This window comes from Pseudopodoces humilis, chromosome 4 (assembly GCF_049639895.1).
Source record: "Pseudopodoces humilis isolate 2021_Gansu_Grassland_sample_001 chromosome 4, ASM4963989v1, whole genome shotgun sequence".
Taxonomy (NCBI): domain Eukaryota; kingdom Metazoa; phylum Chordata; class Aves; order Passeriformes; family Paridae; genus Pseudopodoces; species Pseudopodoces humilis.
Window position 1 is genome coordinate 54,497,110 of NC_142203.1, and position 26,559 is coordinate 54,523,668.

General features: G+C 38.2%; 1 protein-coding gene across 3 annotated transcripts in view; it reads right to left on the reverse strand.

The window, feature by feature from the left end:
* The window catches only part of LHFPL2 (LHFPL tetraspan subfamily member 2), a 120,077-nt gene that overhangs the window by 18,619 nt on the left and 74,899 nt on the right, over positions 1-26,559 (reverse strand). The window lies entirely within an intron of this gene.

Consider the following 26,559-nt stretch of genomic DNA (forward strand, 5'->3'; position numbering starts at 1 on the left):
TCACTATACTTCCAACTCCTATCCAAATATCGGCCTCAAAATAACAAACAGGTCATCCCACACGCCTCTGCTCTTGAACTGAAACAGTGCTGCCTGAAAGCAAGGGTGGGAGCAGGAAATGCCCTCATGTTACCTCCTCCATGATGAGAACGTAGCACTTCCAAGTTTTCCTCACCAAATCCCAAATACTGACATTGAACTGGAGGCAAGAGAGAAGAACCAGATCTGGACCTCCCTGCTGTGCTGCTGCAGTCAACAGATGCCAGAAAAACAGGCATCCCCAGTATTTTTTTTTAGGTTTGTCATGGGGTTGGTATTCAGTTTCTTAGGAGTTCTAAGTTGGGTAGTTAAATATTAGTCCCACTGAATGCAAAATGAAACAGACACATGCAACTTCACACATTCAAAATTTCATCCAGAAATTTCTACTCCCCCTGTACTAGTTGTACTGAATCTGCAGATTCCTTTGGTATAAAAGGCTTAAAGTTGATGTGCCAACAACAGAATTTGTCTCCTGTAGCTCAGTGTTATGATATTGCCTTAAAAAAGGGTTTTTAGACATAGTGAGTAAACAGTTCTGCTAATTTTCCATTTTGGGGGTGTGGGGAGAGAGCATTAAGCTTTCAAGCAACCTTACATACTAATGACTTGAATACACCCTTTGTAATAACGGAGCTGAAGTGCCAGCCTGACAAAGATAGTTAATTTGCTCAGCAGTTCCACTTTAAATAATGATTGGAATGTAGGAAATGTCCACTACAAACCTATATTCTTCTGATGTCATCTGCGTGAATAAAGAGAATGTAACTGAAAATGCCTTTATTTTTTTTTAAAGATGCTCCAAAGAGCTCTAAATCCTGTATTTTTCTGTAAGAACTGCACCCATATGAATTCCTCGTCATTGTATTCCCAGGATTTTCAGTGAGGTGGAAAGGACATAAGAGCTGAACACCCATAATGGCTGTTACTGTTGACTCTGTACTGCTGGATATAAAACACCATTTATTGAACACAGATGAAAACAAAGTTCATATTTACTTAGGTAGGTGGAAATTCTAGATGAACACTGGCAGCCATAAAAATATGTCACTGATAACAAATACAGGATGCTATACTAGAAGGAAAGACCAAATCATGGGGTTCTTTCCCAACTGAAACGTAAGCACAATAAATTGCAGCAAAATTTTGAGACAGTATCTCCAGAAAAGTCACTGCATGAACAAAATAACCTGTCTGAAGCTGACCTGGAGTTCAAAATCTCAGGAGTTCAATTCCCTGTTGTGCAACTAAGGGAAACTTTGCAGCATCTAAAAGTGAGGTAGTAGATGTCATTGAGAACTACAATTAAATTGAAAATACTTTGGTTTTGAATAAAACCTGTACAGTTTGGCTTTTCCTAGGTAATGAGTACTTTATTCTGGTGCAAAACATACCAAGAGCCAATATCCCAATTCTGCATAAGTTTTTTCTTGCACTAGTGATGTGCTGAAAGGAGAGCACCACTCACCTACAAGTCCTTTTTGTCAGACAGACAAAAACACATAAAGTAGGATGGTGGGCACAGAGCAGGGGCAGAGGCATTTCATTCTGAGACTTAGTAAGGAGAGACTGAAGACAAGCTCTAGCTCAGTCACATTTATGCAGTTAACCTTTTCCTCCCAACAACTACTTACCCCTTTTCCTTCCAACAATCTCCTCCCCACTTTGGCTTTCCCAATGAACCTAACCATCTCTCTCATGTGGCTCCAACAACACATTTGTGCTATACACGGAAGCCTTTCCAGCTACAGGCTGTGCTAAACAACTGTGCTTCATGAAGCTTCACTCTGTTCACCCCCTGCGCTTTTTTTTCTCCATTTTTCCTCAGCAGAAACTCAAACCAGGCCCTTGCAAGGCTGAAAACTAGCTGTTTATTCTTCCTCTCAGTTTCCCATCCCTCAACAAGTTTTTTCCACGACAGAACCATATGTTCTTCACAGCATGCCACTCAGCATCCACTTTTGACCAATTGTCAAAATATTTGCTTTGACAACCCCAATTCAAAATACACAATGGTTCTTTAACCCTTTTGGTATTAACTCATTTAAAGTAATTCTCACTGAGGAAGGAGATTACGAGCAGTAGCCTTAGTCACTTGGACTCCCCCTATTTTTACTCTTGCATTCAGTCACACTGGTGTGGAAGGAGGCTATCCATGCTGGGAAACAGCCTTGCACAGCACGTGCCCACATGAGCCACACACCACAGCAGCAAGATGGTCTTGGCAGTGCCATTCTGGCCCACTGTACAACCCACATTACTTGTCTGGACAGCACAGCTCTTGGACGGGCCAAAACTAAACCTTCAGCCTCAAATACCTTGGCTACCAGAACCACGCTTATAGTCATGCTCTGCATTAAGTGAAGTCTGAAGTGAAAAGATGCCAACAAGAACATCAGATCCTCAAAGCATCCAAAGAGAGTAAGAGTTCTCAAATGCAAAATTATTTTGGCTGTTTTAATCTAACCAATCAAGCCAACTTAAAACATTGCTAAAAGGTTTCTTTCTCTTCAGATTCAATTTTGACACTGCTCCAGTCATACTTTCACATCTCTACCTAGGACTGTTAAAGTGTTGCCTTTTACTATACAATATGTTCAAAGTATATAAACAATGTTTATTTTTCTGAACAAGATAAAGAAACAAAATTGCCTCCATTTTACTCACACTGCCAGAAACAGAAAGTGAGAAGCTTCTCCAAATTATAATATTTGAAGTAAGGTTTTGATTTTGAAGACGTTGAGCTGCAGGCATACCAGGCAGATAGAAAGCAACAGCTGCAAAGTTCAAATCTGAGTCAATCACATACCATGGCTGTTTATTTAAAAAAGGTGTCCAACAAACGATGTACAAGAGAACCACAAGTACTTTGCAGAACAATGTTATGGTCAGTCCTTCGTGCTCCCACTATGATTTGACTGAAGTCAGAGGCTTAGACTATTATTCAGCTTTTGCCCTTTCCAGCCTGGTTCTGTCAGCTCTAGAGTGAGAGTAAATCATCTTTAGATAAGTGGGTTTTGGCTTGGCTTAAGCAAACAGCTGAATGGAAGGCCACACAGACTGCTGAAGCCATCCTGGTTTATAAAATAAATCCAAGCACAGTTAGACATTTTCTTCTAATGTTTGTTGGGGTCCAAAGCACAACTACATAGAAGAATTTCTAAATCTTGTTTACCATACACAAGCTTGAGCGTCTCATAATGCAAAACGTTCAAATCTTGGAAGCCTGGGTTCTGATTTTTCTGGAATGTTGTTCATTAGCAGTTATAAACTCTCCTAATATGCTTTGAACTACAAGAGTGGAAGTGGCTCCTATTTGTGTTGATGCTGACTCACTATTTAAAACAAACAGAAAGAGGCTCACATACTGAGCCTCTAATTACCTTAAGCTGACCCCCACCCAGGTTGACATGAGCTCCCACTTTAAAAAGCTTCCATCCTTAGGTGTTATGGGACAAACAAATTATCCAATTGTGAGCTCACCCTGCCTGGCAGAGTGAGGCAGCCAAACCACTGAGGTAAGAGGGACTACACTTAGGACAATGTGGCATGAGCACTAGAGATTTTCTGGGTAAGTGGTACATGTTGGTAAATAAACTTCTCCTCCACCTGGTCCTCTCAGCATTCTTACAGGAACTCCTGTTCCAAAGAAGATGGCAGGTTTCTGCCAACTTCCCTGAAGTCTTCAAAGCAGCAAAACAGAAAACAAGTGGCATTTGTCAGGAGATAGAAAGGTGTACCTGTGCATTTCTACCCCACACACTTAGAGGTGACTTGCAGATGTAAGAAGTACATTCACCACATTCCCCTGTCACAAGAGAACAGTGACAAGGATTATTACTTCAGGGAAGGCCAGATGTCACAAATGGCTTGGTGTAGGCTCTCTCTGCAGACCACAAGGAACTCTTCTGGCACTGGTTTTTCATAAGCACTACATACTCACCACAGGAAGCACCTGGACCAAGTAGAGGGAAGGACATCTCATTGTGTCTTCATTTTGTTTTCTAAATGTAACACATGTCAAAGTGATCACAAATATTCAGTGTCAGATAAAAAAAATGGAGAAGGTGCTTTAAAGCTGAAGTGGTTGCACAGCTTCAGAGAAATAGCTGAGAATAAGCAAAGGATTCTCCATTCACCTACGTATTTTGGTCAAATTACTGCCAACCTTAACAACATTCCAGAACAGAGCTTCTACTTGAAGAAAACAGAGCAAAGTTTTGATTAGTCTTCACTTATGAATTAAAGAGTGAATATTTGCATATCTCGTGAGTATTTAACCATTATAAACTTCCACAGGCATATAAATGAGTGCACTATTGTGACAGCTATTTGAAAACACATCAGACTAAACAGATGAATTTCACTGGTAATGGAAAGAATGTAGACTTATGAACAAGACATCATGTCTTGTTCCTGCTGGCACGATGTAAGATATGAAATGGAAAAAGAAAATATTTTTCAGAATAGTCAAAACTCACGGATGTATCCTAATCAAAACCCTATTCCTTGCCTTTCCTTCAAATTACCCTGTTTACTTCAACCTCTCCCTATCAAAGGAATGTAGATGTAAAATTTAAATTAAACTATTCCTCATGTGCCTAAATATTATGTACACCAAGTGAAAAATAAATGTATAAAACAAAAGAAAATAATTCTGACAGTGACTGTTGGTCTCCTAAAGCTGGACATGATGTTTATTCCATTCCATCTTGCTAATGCTATGGAATATGCTATCTAATTATAGGTGGATTTGTTTCTAGAATACATCACTGTAAAAGAAACAAATATAAAACTTCTTTCCAACTCAAAAAAAAAAAAAAAGCAGTTGAAATATACTATTCTTCTTCTGACCTCATTAAAAGCAATGGCAAAACTCCCACTGACTTTAATGGGTCCAATACATCACTGAAAAATCACTACAAGAATGAAAGTTTCCAAATTTTCAGACCAACTGCAGAGGAGGTTTAAATGTAGAATTCATTTCCCTCTTCCCTCATCCAGACAAAACTTTGCTTATTGCCCCCCCACTAAGAGGACATCAAGCTAACTCAGATTTCTAGTGTTGCCTCCGAAGCACAAATTCTCAAGCTGGAGATTTGTTCCATTGCTCTATATTTATTGACTTACAAAATTCCTCAAATCTGCAGCCATTACATTATGTTTTGAAAATTTACTTGTGATCTTTTGTAATTCCAAAATTTATTAAAGCCCATAATGTTAAGAAAACTAATGTGTGGTATTTCTATTGTTGCTTCTCAGGAGAAAATTACACATCAAAAATCATCACTAAGGGAGAAATCTTGGCTACAATTAGTGATAGTCTAACTGCTCAGGAATTTACCAACTGGGAGCAGAATCATGACTTTCCTTCCTAGTTTGATTCCTCAGTAGCTCACTGAAGTCTCAATCTTCAGAAGTTTCACTTAAAGCTCCCTTTCTTGGTTACCTACATTATCATATATGCAAGCAGACTCAAAATATTCATTATGTTGTGATTACTTCTTACACCTCTTAACTAGGGCTCCTAAAGGAGTCTGATCAGAAAAAAGGGAGGTTAGGAGAAAAATGGGAAGTCAGAAGGAAGAAACTACTAATATTTGGTAGTAACAAATCCTTGCTATTTTTATACTAAGGATTTTTACTTTAAAAGAAAGCCAGACTATGGCTATTTAAATAGTTAATAGTGTGTGCATAAGCTAGAGCATCATACCAAAACCACATGTACTTATTGTAAAAAATAATTCACTCCCATGAGTTCACTGTGACAGATTTGGAACTACTCTTAATAATTTATTAATATTGTACTAAGATATTTATTATACTATATTGGTTATTGTTTAGTATGAGACTAGTGAGAGAAACAGGCAGGAAAGGAAAGAATGACTCAGTTGTGACACTTCTCAGCAAACTTTAGGGAATTGCTTACTAAAAAAGACAATAATAGCTCAGGAAAAGCCTCACAGATGCAGCAGATCAAAGACCTGAGGATTGTTTAGGAAGGAACAGTCTTTCAAACTGGAGGGAATAGAAGCTGTTCTAGACAAACAAGCTTAAGAGAAAGGCACCTATGGGATGTGCCTATTGAAGTTAGGCCAACATGGAATACCATATTGGGCTCCTCATTTGCCCTTAGACAAAGCAGACAGCCCTGCAAACAGCCTTGGTTCCTTGAATGAAGGAAACACCACTTCAGTTAATTCCTGAAAGGAAACCATTGCAGGGTCTCCTTTCACATTTGTGGCTCTGTTAGCAGACCAACCACAAAGCTCTCCAGCCTGTCTGAACAGCCAGGGTGGGTCATTCTTCTGCTGAGATGAGATCTAAGGCTGTAGACCCAAGGACTGACCCTTCCAAGAAGGAAGGACCCAGAGATGTTTGCACTATTACTGCAAAGGCCTGCAAACACTCTTCTACGTCAGTCCTTCCAGACTGCTGCTGGCTGGAAAGACATCTCACAGGTATTGACTGCTCCCCAGGTTCATGACGTGTAACACTCCCACAATAAGGAAAGGACACTCTTTTGGCACAACACTCCGCCCTTTGGATCCAAGACACACAGCTCAAGCAAACTACCTGCTACGACAGCAGTGACTGATGAGATGGAGAACCTATCTTGTCACAAAACGTATGTAATTATTCTTGTTCCGCTTAACTCAAACTGAAAGTGAAACATTCTTCAAAAACAATCAATACAGACAAGCAGCTCAGCACAGTAATGCACAAAATGTGTGTACATTACTGGAACACCTTTACTACGACTTTTTGCTGTACTGGAACTGAGGAGAACCAGTAGTGGTTCCAGCAGTAAGCAGTAAGTGAAAAGTGCTGTGATGGATCAGAGCTGCCATGCTTCTATACTGGCAAGGATATCTGAAGTATCTAGGCACCACATATGACAGCAAACTTGAAAAGAGTGCATGAAAAACCTTTTATCCAGGAAAAGTACTCAGACACTGGCATATCTCTGTGCACATCAGCTAAATGTGAGCTGTAGTTGTTATTAATGATTAACCTCTTGACTGTGGCCAAAGAGAAGAACTGAAATATTTTCAATACTGCATATTTCATTCATCAATAATTGCAGGAATGCTGTGCTCAGTTGGGATCTCTAAAATGGAAGCTCGCTGCAAAAAGCTTGGAAAAATTTAGACTAATAGCTGAAATTCTGAAAACCTCATTTTAGAGCAAGAAGCAAAAATAAACAGATTATTTAATTTAGTAACTGGATTTAATTCTAAAGCCAAGATTGAAGATACTTCTACAAGTTGAGCCATGTGCAAAATTCTGGCTTGTTTTAATGCAGTTTGACGTTTGACTTGCTAGACTAGATAATGCTAACAGTCCTTTTCTGTCCTTAAAACATATGCAAAAATTAATAACTTATGAATGTTTGTAGAAACTGAAAAGGGCTAGAGGGGTGAGAAAAGTGCATCTCTTTCAGCTTCGCTTTCTCCAAAAATGCTGTCATGCCTCTGTCTCTGATGTCACAGAAACGCTTAATGGTGCAAACTAAACCAAACTAAACTGAACTAGACCTGTGTGGGGATATGCATATAGGTCTGGTAATAATCCACCTTACTGTCATATAAATACATTGCCAAAACAAAAAGAAGAAACACAGATAACCATTCCATCCTGTGGATGAGATGTTCCTCACTCATATAATGAAGTCTGTAGCAACACTGTAAACTGAACATAAATGCTGCCACTAGAAACCATGAAACGTTGGGGATTGAATATACTCAGCAGTGTCTTGCAATGTGCCAAACGCTTTTCTTGTCATCCTTCAAACACAAACCTGAGGTATTTGTGTCACTCTGAATCTCTAGCCCTGACACACCACATGCAGATGCACTTTTCCCTCTCCACAAAGGAGTGCTGTGGACATGGTCACATCTCCAATAGTGACTTCACTTTTCTGCTCACTGAGAAATTGTTTAGGTATTAAACTGCAGGTTTTTTCCTACAGTAACCACTGCTGAAATAGGCAATTACCACAGCTACATGTGACAACAGCTGCAAAGAAATTTACCTGTAAAGAACCAAACTTACCTCTCTGACTAGCTTTCTCCACCTGTGCTTCAGAGAGGAACATAAACTTACTCATAAAGTATGTAGCAGATTATTTCCCAAACATGTACCTCATTGAAGAGGATGAAGCTACAGATATTCACAAGTCCCACTGGGTCATAGGGAGTGGACTTCACAACAGACCACCTTTTTGTGTACTTGTTTTTCAGTTCTCAGTGATATTTCTTTTGAAAGCAAATGCAGTCTAGAGACTGGTGGGAGGGTAACATCTGATTGTACTGCTGCCAAAAGGCGGAAAGTTCTTGATTATGTCTTTCCCATTGGGAAATGCAAAGGAACCAAAATGCCTATCTGGAGATCTCCCAAAGAATAGACAGACAATTATTACTAAGAAAAAAGTCCCTGCATACTAGAAGCTTTATGGAAATCTGTCTGCTCTGTAAGTTTCAAACATTTACCTGAATTCTGAAAATTATCTTTAAATGTAAGATTATCTATCAGACCTCCTTATTGCATTTCAAGTTCTATGCAAACATAGAACTCCATGGCAAAATTAAAAGTATGGTAAAAGAAACAGTTTCCTTAACTGTCCATCATGGAAGTTGATGTTTCAAACCAATTCTAAGCAGTGCATTCTGTAAGTTGATATTGACTATTACTGGCATTAATTGGTTCTTTAAAATACAGGGTTGCAAATTATAGATTTTATCTTCTGTTTCCTAATAAATGCTCTCCTAAAACCCAACTCATTTCATCACAGGCAAAATTTAATAATGATTTGAATAAATCATTATTAGTATGTATAAAGCTGAAAAAAAAAAATACGGTCATTCAGATTAGACATGCACCTAAACATGTCAGAATTTTACTCAGAATTTTGTACTATGACTCTCTGATCTGGAATAAACATCCCAGTTTATGTAGTTGCATATTTACCTTTTTTTCAGGTGAACAGGACATGCTCTTTTGCCAGTCTTTTTCTATTTGGTTATGTTAAGACTGCAGAATTAAAAGTTCAGATAATGCAATCAAATAAGTAAAACCATTTCAGCCTAAGCCTAGGTTTTTGGTTTGTTTGGTTTTTTAAAGATGTTCTCTTACTTTTGAGCAATAGAGTTATGAAATGTCCAAAGCATCAAGGGAGAGAAAACAAAGAAAATAAATAGAAATGGACTATTTAAATACAGAGAGGACAAAACATGCATGTGGAAAGACCAAGATTACAATCCATAAAACAGTCTTGAGGGGGGGGGCGTAATTTTTTTTTTCTAATGAAGCACTGCCTAATGTACTGAATTTTTTTCCAATGACTGCTACCCATTATTAAGCTACAGATCTGACAATGTGTAAAATCTTGCTATCTGACACAGCTAAAGTTTTGTCTTGTGTGTATGTGTTTGTACATATATAGTACAAAAAGCCTGGAAACATTCTATCCTTACAAAATAATTTTACATTCTTCCTGAATAAAAGTTGAATCAAGAGATTTATCTACTTTGACAGATAAAAGATTAGGACAACAAAATTCTGATTTTATTTAATCAGCAGAAATACTTCTATAAAAGTAAAACTTAAAAAATTTTCATCTCAAAGCTTTAAGAAAAAATCATAAACCATAACAAATTCCACAATCCACTGAATAAATCAAACAGGAAGCAGAACAGCTTCAATGCATACCCAGTACCCCAACAGTCTCCCAGCACTGCTGGATGTATGGTGTCTTCAACACTTGTAGATCATCAGTTTGGCATCTCTTGTGCCAAAACAGCATAACAGGCTCTCCTTTTTATCTTTACGCCAGAGAATACAATTCTACAGGAAACTGGAAATAAAACTCAGTAATCTTTGTTTGGTGAATGTCATCTTTAGAAAAAGTAAGGGATTGTTTCTTTTGTAATATTGCTTATCTTTTACAATTAAATTCATTTACTAGAGTAAGAGCTGACAAATCCATTTGGTGTTTTGCATATGATAAATTCCAAGAACACACTGACTGGTGTACACTGGATTTACTTCACTAGGGTAAACCAGAATTTACCAAGCAAAAACCAAAAACCCAAATAGGTTGAATGAAGCATTTGAGTCCTTGCTTCTGTAATCACTTTTGCCCTGAGCTGTCATGATGGCAGGAGTAACAGAAAAGAAGCTCTCAAAGCTTTTTGGTGCAGCCTGGTCTATTTGCAGCACAGCCAGAACAAAAGATTTCACTGGACTGACTCACCATTTGGATAATGATTTCATCTGAATTGAGCTGTGAAAATACCAATTTGTTTGAGATGACATAACTGCTGTTGCAAAATCTAGATTCCTCAGTAGCTCTCCTAGAAAGAAGGCTTTGTTGTAAGACAAGTGAGAGGCTCTTCAAGCAGATGGTCCTGGGGACGTGCCCAAAGGCCAGTTGGTACATGTGCACAGCCAGGTCAGAGCTGCCAGCAGCGCTGCAGCAGCCTCCTGGCAGCAGACTGTCTTCTCACAGCTGCAATTTGTGCTCTGTGCCCTTGCAGGGCTGAGATCCACATCAAATGCTCACCTTTGTGTTTGGAAAAACACAGCATGCACCAGGCTTCAATGGAGAAGCCATCACCGCTGGCTTTGTTGCTGGTGTCATCTGCACTGCAAGGTGATGCCTGTTTTGCAGCATTATTTTAAGATGCTGCCTGAGTAATTCTGGATAGAGCACAAGAAAAAGTTGCTTATCTTTCACCAAAATTCAAAGAAAATTCCATTTTCTCTGGATTGGAAGAGACATACACAGATTGATGCAGGAGATGCCAGAATTGGTGGCAGTTGCATTCTTCTGTGTTCAAGGTTTGTGCCATTGGCTTCAAGAACATTCACATTTGTTTACTGTGCATGTTTTTCCTAAGAAAGGAAAGAGCTACTTTGTTCCTTTTTTACTACAATCAAAATCTGCTATCCTATTTAGGGAAAGGGAACACAGAAAAATAAAAAGGGAAAACTTTGCCATCTAATATCTTCTGCATTCTATGTTTCTTTCTTAGTACGGTGCTGCTAAACACTTATTTTTGTATAGTTTCAAAACCAAACTTAGAGTAATTCCTGCCCTATAAGCAATATTTGTATTTGCTCATCATGATCATGACCTTGACAGTGTAATTTAAAACTTCTGAGTCCTTGCAGCTGTGCTGAACTCGTCAGTGCTTTTACAAAATACTAGAATTACAAAAGAAGAGCACCAGTATTCACTGCAGAGTGTTTAACAAATTATCAGAAAACTCCAAAGCTTTTAGCTTAGCCCTTTTTAGTCTTAGTCCTTTTACCTAGGATATGCCCAGTAGCTTGTCTCCCAGCGGCAGGCTGAAATAAGGAACTGCAGAAATTTTACAGCAGCATTGCCCTGGAGGCAACTACTTGCAGCAAGTGCACACCCCAATTCTCTGTAATCCACAGACACTATCTTGTATGAGAAAGGGCTTAAAAACAGTTGAAACCACAATGAAATATGCTGAAAAAACAAAAATCCACATAGCTCCTTTCCTCAGATGTGGAAAAACTTCTGTGTACTAGATTTTGGGGTTTTTATGATCTGTTACAAGAAGATCATATACAAATGGTCTAGTTGGTTGGTTTGTAAACTAACAAACAAGCAAACATGACAGGTTAGGTTAGATTAGATCTGTGTGTCTGAAACATAATCAGCAAGCTGGTCACAGTCATACCCAGTAAAACAATTCTCTTCATTGTTTTCAAACTCGTAGTTTTGTTTAACATTTTTTTTTTTCCACAGGAAGCTATAAAAAGAAACAATAAGCAGAAAGTACTCAAACCGCAAGCAAATGCAAGGAAGAGATAAGGTGAAATACTAAAAATAAATCTGGAGCAGTTGCAAGCTGGTGAGGAAGCAAAGTAACAGTAAAACATCCATGTCTTTATGCAAATACAGTTAAAAAGAAAATAAATAAATAGGAACCAGCTGGTAAGAGGAAGAGCATGGTGGAACAAAGCACACTACAGGAATGAAAACACAGGCTGTTACAATAACCTGCACAGGAAATCTGCATGCCTAAGAGAAGGTCAATGCAGTATTACTGTAATCAGAGACAATAACAGTGTGCTAAAATATGAAGAGGAACAATAGGAATGCTGGACACTCCGCTGCACCTATGTAGAGACTGATAGCTCATTCATACTCCAAGAGACCTGACTGCTGACAGCCTGTGCCATTCATTCCCCAAGAAAACCCAGCAGGTCATGTCAGCAGCACCACCACTTCCTGACAACACTGGAGCAAGAACAGTCTGACTGACCTGGGGAAGGTCTGGCACAAGAAGGTGTCCTTGCATGTTACAGATCCTTTTCAACACTCATCAGTACAAAAAGTGACATTACCAGAAGTCTTATAATAAAAATGCTAAATGACTATGTAGGAAAAGTGATACTGAATTTTATAAGAAACTGTAAAAGAATAGCAGATAATTTAAATGTGTTCAGAAGAATGGTCAATCACTGTTTAACCTTTGGAAAGTCTAGGGGAATTTGTAGAAAGAAGTTTAATATTAAAGACTGAAATTTATCAAACAGCAGCAACATTTCAATATTGAAGAATGTAATGCTGGAGGGTAAAAAAAATCAACCCGTACTCTACTAAGACCAAGAAACAGGAAACCTATGAAACTCTTATAAGCAACTCCCTTAAATCTATAAAGAACATGAAATTATGGAAATAAGTCTAACCTTTTAATGGACTGTTTCTTTAGAATGACATGCTAAATAAACCCCAAAGCTCAAAATACTACTTCTTTGGGAGGAGAAGAGCAAGAAGGGTCCACAAGCAGGCAGTGATCCCTCTGTGCAATTTAAATTATATTTTGTCTCCTGAAAATACTGTGAAAAAATGCAGAGAAAAAAGCTGCTGAAGACAGCTGGAGTTACACTAAAGCTGGATACATCATCCCATTTTCAAAATCCAAATAATCCAGTTTCATAAGGGTAGGCTAATATTGAAAGTCTTCTGAGGGATAAAAGCCTTCAAGAGCTCTATAAAGCTGCTAGGCAAACAGAAGTTTCCCTTCTCTCTGCAGAGCCATGCCCTGAAGATCACGATGAACAAATACTAACATCACTCAGAAAGCTGGAATTACTCTAAGCTTGTTTTGAAACCATCCGAAAACAAGTGTCTAGCAGCAATGCACTGAGAAAAATAATGTTGACTTGTCCATTCCCTCATTTGCTTTCTAAGACAGCAGAGAAAGAAAAGCTCTCGTTTAGGTTTGTTGGCAGTGCACTTATGTACACTTACCACTCAGGAATAAGCAATTCCTTTATAAGACAAATGAAGGATACAAACAATTAACAGAGAAAAACCTCTATTTTCCTTTTTTCCCTCTCTGTCTTGGTAGACATAAGATGTATTTAAATTAATAGTGAAAAACTGGGGATACTGCATATTTTTGAAAAGCATATGATTGTAAGAATAGACTATACCTCAGTTGATTAAGTGAGGTAACATACAAAGAACATAGTTTTAAAAAAATATTAATATTTAACTTCATAAAATTAACATTAGCATAGAGCAGTTTTTTAAGTCTTACAATACTAAACATGTGTAAATTAATTCAAAGTCAAGCTCCACCAGTTTTGCAGGGAGAAACTGTTATTCCAATACACACAAACTGTTATGGATGCTGTCAAAGTGATGCTCTGTAAAAACTAGACAGAGAGAAAAAGGAGAATACATCCCACCCATTTTTTCACCCTGCCATGAAAGCAAGAAATTGAGGCCTATTTGTTTCCAACAACAAAATTCAGGCAACGCTCTCTGAGGTGCAGTGATGGGGATGTGTATTTTGTTTTACTTTAAAAAAAGTTGTTAGATATATTCTGCAGATGTATAGATATATTAATGCAGAATATTATCTAGCTCCTAGTTAAAATTGTGGCTTAAAGCACAAAACAAATACAGACTATGATACTGATCTCCAAGCTGGTAAAATGCTTCCATGTACCCACCAGAATATTAACACACAGATGCCTCTGGTAAGTGGCATTATCTGAATTCAGTTCCCAGAAGAAAGTGATACAGAACATCAAGGTTGTAGATATATCAGACTTCTCAGCTACAGCAAAGCTTTTGAAACAGTAAATAAGTTTGCACAGATGTTTTTTTTTCTCCTGCAGAGAAAGATTTCATGGGGTATTGTAAATGTTATTTTGTAATATGTATATCTAAATGTATAATTTAAAAATTCTAACTTAATTTCCAGCAGCTTATGAACTCATCATTTCCATGAGGCTTGCCTTGCTATTTGATCACAGGAATAAAAGCTTCTTTGGACACTGAACACACATCTACAACTGTAATCTTAGAAACAAAATAACTAAGTGACTCAGTTACTATGTTTTCACTCAGATCGGCTGGTATTCAGGAAGTGAGACTCTGATTACTAATCACCTGAGAGAGCCCTTGAAATGATGACTGACCTTTTAAAACTTCAGAAGAATAAACATGCAACAAGAAATCACTGGGAAACAGCTTCTCAAAGAAAACAGGTAATGGAGAAACTTGGTTGAGAATGAGTGCATATCTGACACATCCTGACTTCCAATGTTTTCAACCCAACAAGGCTGAGCACCAGCCCTCTCCAGAAAGCAGGGTTGCTTGTTCTTCCTCTTCACAATTAAAACCCATGCTTACATTTTATGCACATTGCCCACATATGCTGTTCACACTAGAAGACTATCTATGCCCAAAAAATTCTTCTGCCGTGTTGCCAAATTGTGAGCTCAGACAGCAGTCTACACTAAGTTCACCAAGCAGCCATCAGAAAATACAAACAATTAGGGGTTTTCCAAAACTGCATTTGGTAAAGACAGTTAAAAAGAAACAGAGTATGCTAAAACTGATTAAATGAAAGGTAACCCTTACAACCTTTCACTGTATGCAGACATGATCTTTAGTAGAGAAAATCAAGAGGCATTCATCTAGAGGAATTCAATTTATTGAAATAAAAGTCAGTATCTGGATCTGCCTAGAGTAATTGCATATCATAAACAGAATGAACTTGAAGCCTTGGTGTATATCAGGGGCTATGAATTAACTAACATCAATGAGATTAACTGAGGAAAAGGGCTAATAGGATACTGATGCACTTTCAAACAGCTATGCTGCTTTCTCAGCTAGAAATAGTACATGAGATGGAGATAATCTTTTGCTATATCTCAAGAATGTATGTATGCATGTATGTGCTCAGATGTCCCGAGAATTGCAGACAGAGAGATATGGAATATTTCTGGCAATGGAAAAAAAAAAAAGGGGGTGGGGATGGAGTGAGAAGAGGGGTCTGACAAGGGAATGGGATCAGAATGAACCCTACATCAAAACTGCCCCGTTTTCTCCTTTTCAGAAAGGGGATGGTGAATGAAGTATTGTTTTTAAAAACAACTGAAACATCCAGGAATCTGGATATAGCAGAATTCAAGTATTTCCTAAAAGTAAAACATAAACTAGCATGAAATCAAAAAAGACAACATTCAATGAGAGCAAGTAGTAAGAAAGGGAAGTATATAAATACAGACTGAAGAACAGCTAGCAGTACTATAGAAAAGGAAGTGGATGTTAAATGGGTCACAACTGAGTAGGAGTCAAAAGAATGACAGGAGGACAAAAGCAAAACTAAAATGTTCTAATTCAGAGATGTTAGTACTCCTACCAAAACACAGAAAGCAGCAATTACTTGCACTTTCAAAGCATCCAGATTCTTGCTTAACATTTCAGCAAAATATGTAGAGATGGCAAGAGAGATCAGAGGACAGCAACAATGGCCAAAGGTCTTAAAAATGTGACAGGAGGGACCATACAAGAAGCTTTAATTCATATGAAAGAGTAGATGTGATATTAACTGAAGTGATACAGCTAGGATCTGAGAAACAGAGTTCTGGTTCACAATCAGTCCATAAACCCTTCATAGATTAATGTTTAGTCCAGCAAACAATTTTGAACTCAAACACAAAACAGAAGCCTGTATGGGTAGTTGTTTAAAAAACTGCAGCACTGAATAGAGCCATAAGAAAACATAAACAAACGAAAAATACACGAAAAAAATCTGCGTAGGGTTGCCATTTAAAAAAAAATCTGCATAAAGATTTTCTCTACCTTTCTTTCAGCCTCATGTTTCAGCAAGAGCTGTGAAAGCAGCTGTGGCTGGTGTAAGCTTGAATGGCTGGACAGAAATGTGGTAAGAATTTCAGGGTGAACTGAAGAGAGCTTTCTTTTACAGTGCAATCAGTCAAACTTAAGATTCATGCCCTTCACATGGCTAGTCTATAAATTACAGGACAATAAATCAACCAAATCAAAACAGGATGTGCAAGGCAGTTGCTGTTTCTCAAACACCTCCTCTGGGATGCAGATGCAAGACACCCTAGGGGGTTTGCAGTAACTTCCAGCTCAGGTGATGCATATGCTCAAAATGGTCCAGAACTAATTATAAAACTAGATCCCATAACAAAATCTACTGCTTGTTGACATTTGCAATGTGCTGCAGGAACCTGCAAGAACACCTTTGTATGCCATCACAATCCAAGGTGATTTTTTCCTCAAATTTTAGTTATGTTAGCCCAGAGCTTCTCCACATTCCTTTTGGTAACAGACAAGATTGCATGAAGTAACTATGTAAGTGCTAGAAAAATGTTCAATTGACACAGTTGTTGGAGAATTTCAAGCTGGGTAAAGGCATCCCCTTAGAGGAAAGTGGAATGAAAGTTGTTGCAGTTCAGCCTCAAACTCCATCAGAGGTTCCCTTTATTCACCAAAATAAAAGGTCTGTCTTAGTACACAGTTTGTTCAACACTTTCCACTCTTAAAATGTACTTTCATTGCTTACAACTTTGCCAAAATAGCAATTTGGGCTGAAAATTTCCACACCAAATGCCTGCCTGAGGCTGAATTTTTTGCATAAGTTTCAGCCAAACAGTTCAGATGTTCTAGAAAATGAAGATACCTTTTTCAGTACTAAAAGCTTTTGGTGAACTTTTCTTCAAGAAGGAAAGCTTTGTAAGACTAGATAAAACCTTCAGCTCCATCACATGGTTCATGACACTGAAGGGTGCAAATCTACCCTGATTTGGCAGTTGGAGGCCTTTTGTGAGTTTGCCAAGTGACTCGAACCTCCATAGTCTGCATCCTCACTTTGCACCTTTCAGCCAAGCTGGAGTCCTGACCAGAGTAGCAGAGCAGTCACCTCCCTGGAGGACAACATGTGATTTCAATCATCCATGGACCATGTCAAATCAGAGCTGAAATCAAAGCTCTGTTCAGAGCGTGCTTTTCCCTCTCCTGCCAGTGACTGAGTTATGCAAAGGGCCATGCTGGGGGGCTGCTTTAGAAGGGAACAGTGAAAGAACTTTAAAAAACAAACAAACAAGAAAAAAACCATGAAGCACACACAAAAAAAACCAAGAGCCACACCATATCTGGGTGGGCTAAAGGAATGAAGTGAACTGTAAGAAGTTGGAGAGTTTGGATCAATGAGACACCAATGAAGGTAAGGTCTCTCCAGGAGACACCCCAATCAGCTTACACAGGGATAGCAAAAGGGTGTTAGCAGCAATAGGTGAAAAGCACCTAGAAGTGTACAGAATTTATTTTGCACAAGTACCCTCAAGTTTGGCATTTCCTTAAATTTTAAAACTCTGCATTGACAGCATTTTTAAAGGTCCCTTGTCCTGCATCTCAATCACTACTTCACAATGTCCTCACACACATTGCAAAGAGTGGAATCAGATGATACAGGAGAGCCAGCCTAGCAGGGAGTCCTTGGAGACCAAACATGATTCTTTTCTTCCTTCTTTCTACCATTCTGATAGCCACTGGATTCCTCCATGAGATGACTGAATCTGACAACCCAGGAAAAAGTTAATCCAGAGGAGAGGGGTAGGAAAGAAAACCAGAAAGGAAGCACACAGGCATTTTCTCAGCGAGCTAGTTGAACTGGCTCCCAGTGAAGATGAAAAGCATCCCAGCTGGCAGTAGGAAGGTGGCAGGGCCACAACACAGTGAGCAGGGGGGAGGAAAACAAGGCCTCCCCATTCTTTTCAGATAAGGGCCTTCACCATGACAAGCTGAAGGACATTATTGCAAAAGTTACAGTGTGACATAACAATTGCTTAAATCTCACCACTGATTTGGGCCTCTAGAAAAGGAAGTTCCTTCCAGAAAACATGTCAAAACTATTGATATTTCTTCATTCACAGTCACAAGTCAAGTCACATGCTGGAATTATTTCACTTTAGCAATGCTTCAGTGACTCACAGGCTGGTGTGCAGTATATTACCCACAAAGAACTCATCTTTATTGTTTAGCTGATATTTCTGTGGTTGGAAAACTATAATATAGTTTTATGCAGTCACTCTTATTTTTCTGTAGTTCAGTCACACATGTCCAGCTGTATCCAGGGGCAACCCACCCACTTCAAGATTAAAACTAGAAAAATTCTTCTGTTTTCATTAAAAGTTCTCTCTCCTTTGCCCACACTACAGCTGCACCCATACTTAAGCAATATACTCCAGACAAAGTTCTGAAGAGTTCTTTCTATTTTTCATGCATAACAGCCTGCTGATTCCACCACAACACCAAATCCTGGCAATCTTTACAATTAAAATAAATAAATAAGCACTTAAACCCACCTCAAAAAAAGGTATTGGGTGATCCAGCTCCCAGCTGCAACATTTGTGCTTGAAAATTACAGCAGCGAGTGGCCTGAGGAGCAGCGCTTCTGCCCCTGCACTGAACAGCCCAGCCTTTGTTTGGCTCTGACACTGAGCAGGTAGGCTGATGTGACCAGAGGGAGTCACACAAGAAGCCTGTGGTCCCCCGAAACCTGTTGGAGAGTGCTAAGCAAGATCCCCCCAAAATTTCAGAGAGACCTGGGGAGAACAGCTTTCTTTATGCCACGGGCTCAGAGCAAGGATGTTAATTGTTATCATGAAGCTGCTGATTATCCTGAGCATGCAGAAAGACATGCACCACTTAGCTTTCCAAATGATTCCCTGCAGGTCAATCCTTCTTGCACAGACAGACAAATCTGGCTGTGGCCTCTCCCTGCCCCACAGTCCTTCTGGACAGAGCTGGGGCTGCATCACAGATTTGCAGCATGAAATGTCCTGAAGCAGGGAAGGGCTTACCACATCACTCTCCAGCTACAGACTAGCACCATTCATCACACCAGCTGACAGGTTAGACTTGTGCACTTGGGAAAAACAGGGAAGAGCAACAAAAACCCCACCACACACTGAGCAGTCTGCAGCAAGAATTAAAGATTATTGCATCACATTCTTGAATGTAGCACAAGTTTTTTGGCATGAGCTCTCCTCCTGACCTCATCTACCATGACTATCCTCCAAGTTCTGTCTTAGAGCTCATTTCCTCATGGGAGCTCAACAGTCAAAACTACAGCTACACATGCATATTAAGAAAACTGAATATGCACACAATGGCCTAGTAAGCTCTCAAAGAACAAAATTCTAGTTGGTTTTATCTGGTTTTATCTAGTTCAAGAAATCTACATTTTTTCCAGCCTGTTGTTCTTATCTTTGATATACTGATTTTACTGCAGGAGGCTTTTGAAACCAGAACATCAGATATGACTTCCCAACATAGGATTAGTGACAGGAAGCCTCTAGTGGAGGCTTCTCTGGCCTCCTGGAAGGTGAAATATGTTTTTTGAGAAACTCCATCTCTTTCTAGGCTATCAAGTGCTGAGTGTTTTTAATATTACATGCTTAACTGAAAACACCTTTACACTCACTCATGTGAGTTGGGCATACTAATCCTAGGCACAAAATGTGTTGTCTCAGAGTCTTAAATAATCAGTGTTAACATTTATATTTAAACATTCCAACTGCAATAAATAATTAGTTTAAAAACTGTTGCAAGTGTGTATCACATAGAAAGATAAAGTACATCCGTAAGATGTCTATAAGGACACAGAGTAAAGAAAGCAACAAGACTCAGCTTCCATCATTAATAAACTTGTATTTAAAAAATAATAAATAAATAAATAAATAAATAAATAAATAAAAATCACATTTTCCTTTTTCCCATCAGGAAGAGCAGATACTAACTTCAGTAATTTAGTTTCCAGATAACAGACAGGAAAGAATTTCTCTTCAACAGATGAAAGGATTTAGGTAACACTGTATAAACAATTAGAATTCCCAAATGTTTGTATCACTGGCAGTTCCTGGGAGTGCTGGGGAAAGATTAGGCTTGATTAAATTGCAGGCTGTGCAAGTTTATTTATAAACTCAGTTGTGAAACACACAATAAAAATCTATTTGAGACAAAACCCAGAATTTGTAAAACATCTGAACTAAGTTTCCCAGGTATTTTCAGTCTAAGACTCCATTGTGTTAATGTGAGCTGAGAAAGAAATGAAGTCCCGTGAAAGTGTTAGATGGAGAAATAAGAATAAGAGAAAAAATTACTTCAGTTCAAGATTCCAAAGTAGATATTTCACTGCCTATTTGGACAAAGCAGAGATTTCAGATGTGCTTGTCACTTGGTTCCAGTACTGCATGGTAATGATCTATTCAGTTCAACTGCCACTTATTTTCAGCAGTAATTACTCATTAACAGATGCATTTTGTCATGACAAGATTTTTCAGTTGTGAAAATATTTCCTAGGTAGTTTAGAAGACCCACCATATTCTAAACCATATGCCCAGAAGGCTGATTCAAAAACTGAAATTCTAAGGAGGTAACTCCCTAGCAACATATTTCAAGAAAGAAATTGGAGGGCAGAGAGAGAAGGACACAAAAGTTTAGCAGAAGGCTCCTTTTGGTCCATGCTTTTCTTGAGAAGTGTACAAGTCAATTAGACAACCAAGCATTCCTATTCTTCACGGGGAAAATTAAGGTACTCATTACTGACAAAACAGGTTATAAACCTAACCTAAGAATACTGAATAAAGTTTTGAAAGTTGTGTAAGAGTTTACAGTCAATCCTGAAGAAGTTGAATTTAACCTGTTCAACCCACTCCTCAGAATACTTTATAGGGAGGAGCACATTCAGCCATTTTTTTTAGATTTCAAACCTGTCAAGGAAGTATCTGACATGTATTTGGCTTTAACCCACTTATTACACCATGATGCTGAGAGAAGAAAGTAGATTATGTTCCTAAAAGAGTTCAGACAGTCCAAAAGCAAGCATTTCTTTTCAGGAACTTGGATTTAGATGCATTACACAAGCTCCTCAAAATGTAGGTAAAAGAATAACAAGCTTTTGCTGCTAACTTGGCATGCAAGAACAACAAAAACAATTAAAACAATTAAAATTACAAGACAGAGCATGAAATATTCCCTCCTTTGATTTTATTTTTTTTTTGTCTTGCATTGTCTCTGTTTGTCTAGGCTTTGAAAATGTCCTGCATTGCCTGTGTGCCAGAGAAATTGCCTTTTCAACCCTCAACTCTAAGCACTCGTTTATGTGAAATACACTGCTGAGTTAGCCTTCAACCCTCAGGTCTAATCATAAATTATACTGCCAGGCAGATTTTGTAAAAGCTTTTAGCTTTTACATGCCATGGAGATTGAAAATAGAGTACCAAAATGGAAAAAAGCAACTATCAATGGAATATTCTCTTACTTAAGCCACATGTTATGCTTCTCTTTCACACATCCTATTTTAGCCACCTAGGCGAAAGACAAAACTCAGCTCTTCAGGGCTTTTCACAGTGTAACAGAAGCTGAAGAAACAAATTAGGAATAAACCTTGAAAGCATTAAAGGGGCTTGTGTAGGGTTGAGCTAGTTGGCAGGAAGTGTGAATAGTAAATGCCAATATGGGAAATTATCTGAGGTGGGTTAAGCTGCCATTTGATGCCCGAAGTCCCGGCTTAATGCATTAGCATGCCCAAACAGAGTAAAATCCTAAGTGAAAGTCAAAGTTTTCACAGTCTCTTTGGGATATTTTCTCAGCCAGCCACTTAATTCTCCTTAACAGAAGCCTCTGACAGTAAAGAAAGCAAAACATTCTTCCTTATTTTCATTTTTGTAATGCAGACATTATTCACATAGTAGATTACAAGAATATGCTTATTTTTTAATTCTTCTTACTCACATATAAGCATACAAATATGCCTGGGTTTTGTGTCCACAGCAATTAATCCCTGTTTTGCAGGATTGAAGGTTACAGTGGGCTACTTAAAAACAAACAAAACAAAACACAAACAACCCTTTTGAGAGAAAAGGTTCTTCTTGCTATGAGGAGCTCTGCAAGTTGAATACCAATGCCTCTAACATCCGCTTTCTGAAAAACACCATTCACAAAGTTGAAAAGAATCCATTATTCTTCAACTGCAGTCATCAGCTGGAGCTGACAAATGTTTGAAACAAACCTGAAAATAATATTCAAAATGTATCCAATTCCAAGGGTACTGCACTACTTACCTTAGAGCAGAGAGAGAAAATATACTCTCTAATCCCACAGAGTTAAAAGAAAATCACATATGAAAAAAATTTCTTCTCTAGTGTAGTAAATTGTATTCAGCTATGAGACACCTTTCTAATGGAAAATAACCTTTTAATGACCTTTAAGCTCAGCATTGATTCACTCTGTTGATAGCTGTCCTCCCCTGCAAAAAAATTAAGCTTCTCAGGTGTGGGTTGAATTGATTTTCCTGCTCTGTTTCATAGTCATTTTAATTCAGACTTCTCAATTTCTGCCTAGCTTCTTTCTGCACGATTCATTTGGCAAAGAAAAAAGAAAGGATACTTGTATTTACCTCTCCCTCCCCTGTCACTCACCTCTCCCTCATGGAGTGCAATCTACAGGCCCTCCATTTGTCACTGTTGCTGTTATTATCCTAAGAGCAATAGAAAACTTTTTAGATCTTTTAAGACAATCTTTTGGCAAGTCACAGGTAAATCCTTAAGAAAGAAGCTGATGCCTGAAGTCAGATTTCTGTTTTAAGTAGGAAGGATGCAAGCTTAATTTAAATTTTCCTTACGCTGTTTCACAAGTTGATGAAAATTGCATTTAAAGCCCAGAAGTCAGTCCTGACAAGAGGAAGAGATTTGCCATGCTCATCAAAGCTTTAAATTGCCTCCTTCAATAGCCAGTATGAGAACATTTTAACAAATAATTAAAGCAGAATAATGCAGATCCATAAGAGGTCCTTAAAAAAGCCAAGATTGGACAAGTTATCATATTCTTTTGTAGGGGTGTATCTGACCTTGGTCTATCAGTATAATCTTGAAATGGACCACTGAACCACAATGGTAGCAAGACAAAGTAAGTAGTTAATGTTTTGCCAGTCCACACTCTTAACACTTTGTCACAGATACCCATCTGTCTTACTATCAACACATCCCTAGGAAGAAACAAACTTCTGCTGCACTATCTCCTCTTTCAAAGAGATCCTGCATTAACTTCCAGCAAATCAGCAATAAACTTTCTCAATCTCTATGCAAAGGTGTCAGTTCTTTGTAGTCATCTACCTTACCCTCCAAACAAAAGCTCTGCTGCTACTGTCAGACCTGACCTTTCACAAAACTTGCTGTATGAATGCTGTCAGACTGAAGCAGCTGCAGAAGCTCATCCTGTCACCCAGCCTGCCTGTCTTACTGGTTGTTCTTCCCTTCCACTGCAGAGATTCATAACATTTAACTACAAATAAAAGAAGCAAATGTCTCCATTTTGGCTGGCATTGGAAGAACAAAGGAAAATTACAACAAACTAATGAGGAAAGCAAGAAGAATTGAGGAGACATGCTTCATCTGAAGATGGCAGAACATATAGTGAAAACAGAAAGCATTCAAGTGAATGAAATACCGGAATATAAAGATATTAATGGCCTGAAAATTATCATGAAGATAGAATATATGATCATCTAGCCTTACAAAAGTTTCTTAAAAAAAAAAGGGGGAGTTTGAAAGATAATCAGTGTGATTCTATGTTTGGGACTCACAACCTTACTGAATAATGCTCTGCATAATTGTTTTTCTCCTGTGCAAATATTTACATTGTATTAGTGGAAGAGAAACCCATACTCTTCCATCCCTGGATTAAAGCATCACGACCAAGTTACACAAGAAGTCATGGCTAACTGGAAACAGCTGCTAAGCCACTTGCATCTCTGTTGTTTTGTAATACCCACTAGTAACTCAGAAGGATCATATCTTACATCTGCTTCTCTTCACTTCTACATCAAAGTCTTAATAGATAGCTTGTAAGAGAAGTTGTCATTGAAGCTAAGTCTTGAAGAGAGGCACAGAAAGTCATGATGCAGCTGCTGCAGATGTTCCTCTGTATGTTTACTAATAGCTGCCTGCTGAGTTTTAACATATTTGGGGCCAGGATTTCCAGATGTCTCCTCCAAAATTAATACAATCAACCAGGAAGTTTACAGAAGTAAGATGATCTAAAATTTTCTCTTTTCTCACAATTTTATGTCTGATTTCTGCAGAGGAACGGCACACCACAAAACAGATTTGCTGGCCTAACATAAACATACACAACAGCAGCATACCAAATAAAAGTGTTGCAGAAGATCCCAGATCATAAATCACCACTTTCATGTACCAGAGACAGTCCTTGATGTTCAGCAGCACTGGTCAAGCCACTGCATTGCCTCCTCCTAGTGCTGTTCATATGTTATCAGCACACCAAAATGGGAGTTAAGGGCTTGACCTGATATTAATGTCCATCACCTTTGAGGCCACATTATCCATAAAGTCTGACAGTATAAGTGAAATACAGACTCAACAAACTAAAATCTAATGAAAATTCACACCAGCATAAACTTGAACAACATTTTTTTGTCCATCCTATTCTACATGGCCCTCAAGCAAACTTGTCTAGTTTGTTTTCCAAAAAAGTTATTTAAAAAAAAAAAAAGAAAAAAAATATATGATTCACACCCCCAAACTTTCAAGCCATGTTTTGTTATAAAATGAAACCCTGCCAAGTCTCTTTATCAAATTTATCAAATACTTTCCCACTCCTATTGAAGAATTAATGTGCAGCCACTCTTTCTTAAAAGAAAATAAATAATTAAAGTAAAACCAAACAAAACAGACTGTACTGAGGAATCCAGCTTCAGTGTACATTGCATCTTATTCAAACTGTTTCCAGACAGCAACCCACAACAGCCTCTGATTATGATTCAAAAGGCATTTATATTACAGTGAAATTTTTTGCAAAGATGTATACACACAAAACAGGTGTGTGTATTTACAGACTTTCTTAGCTCCTGCCAGAAATTTTCCTTTAAACAAAGAACTACCGCTTTTCCTAATGGAATGAACATTTTGAAAGCCCTGAAAATCTAGCTGCAATTAGACAATATAAATCAGACCACAGTAATGAAACACACAGATGACCCAGTTTTCTAACCAACATAGCAAGAAGGTTTTTTCAAAGTATTTCTAGTGATTTTCAGCATTAGTATGCAATGTGTTTTTGTCTGTTATACAGCTATTGTCCCTTCCAGGAATTTTTCTTTTTATTTTGCATTGGGGAAAAAAAAGAAGCCCCCAAACCAAAACCCAACACAAAAAGCATTTAAAACAAAGCAAGACAATCAAAGAAACACTTATGAACTACATCTAAAAGACACAGTCTATATGGAGAAATCATTAGAGCTTTCCTCCATCACAAGAGTTAATTACATCAAACACAGATAAGATTTTCAAAATCTTTACCTAATATGAGTGAACAAGGACACAACTCAGGACTACTGCATGAAATGTGTCCAGCTTTGTTCGCTGTTTCAGAGCAAACTAATCTGTCTAGTTTGTGCCAACAACTCCATTCTTGTCAAAGGCTGTAATACAGACCTATGAAAAATACTGACTTCATAAAGTTTCAGGTTTTAAGAAAGTTCACAGAAAATTCTTCATCAGCTTGTTATCAGGCAGCATCAGCTGGTAAATGGCAAGCTGAAACAACTGCAAAGTACTCTGAAGAACACTAAGTTAGAAAGAGATTTGATAAAGGCACATTTCAAAACAGTCTTGGCCCAATATCCTTTTCCAAACAAGCATGGTGTACTTGTTATTGACCAACATTCAAACTGTTGCTATAGGAGCTTATCCATCAGCCTCCCATCTGCTCTGCACTTCTCTATTTTCTTTCCCTTTCTGAACTAAAGTAATTTTGAAAATGTGAGGGGGAGGGCAGTAAGACTTTGAACCTGAGAGCAAGAGACTCTGCAAAGAACTAGTATTTTCTTATTAACCCTTGGATAAGAAAAACCAACAAACTCATCACCCACTTTCAGGAAAAACATCTTATAACTTCCAGATCAAACCTCACTGTCCCCACTTCAGTTGTACATCACCACAACCAAAATGGCTGCTCTCACTAAAGGTACAGTAGCAACCTCTTTTTAGATAAAGAATTACAAATTGTCTCTCAAACCTAAAATTATTGTTTGAATACTAATTATTTTTTATAACATGTAAATGTCAGCTTAGAACAACAAAGAACTGTATGAAGCAACTCTGCATTTCAAAGGTGGCAGCTAT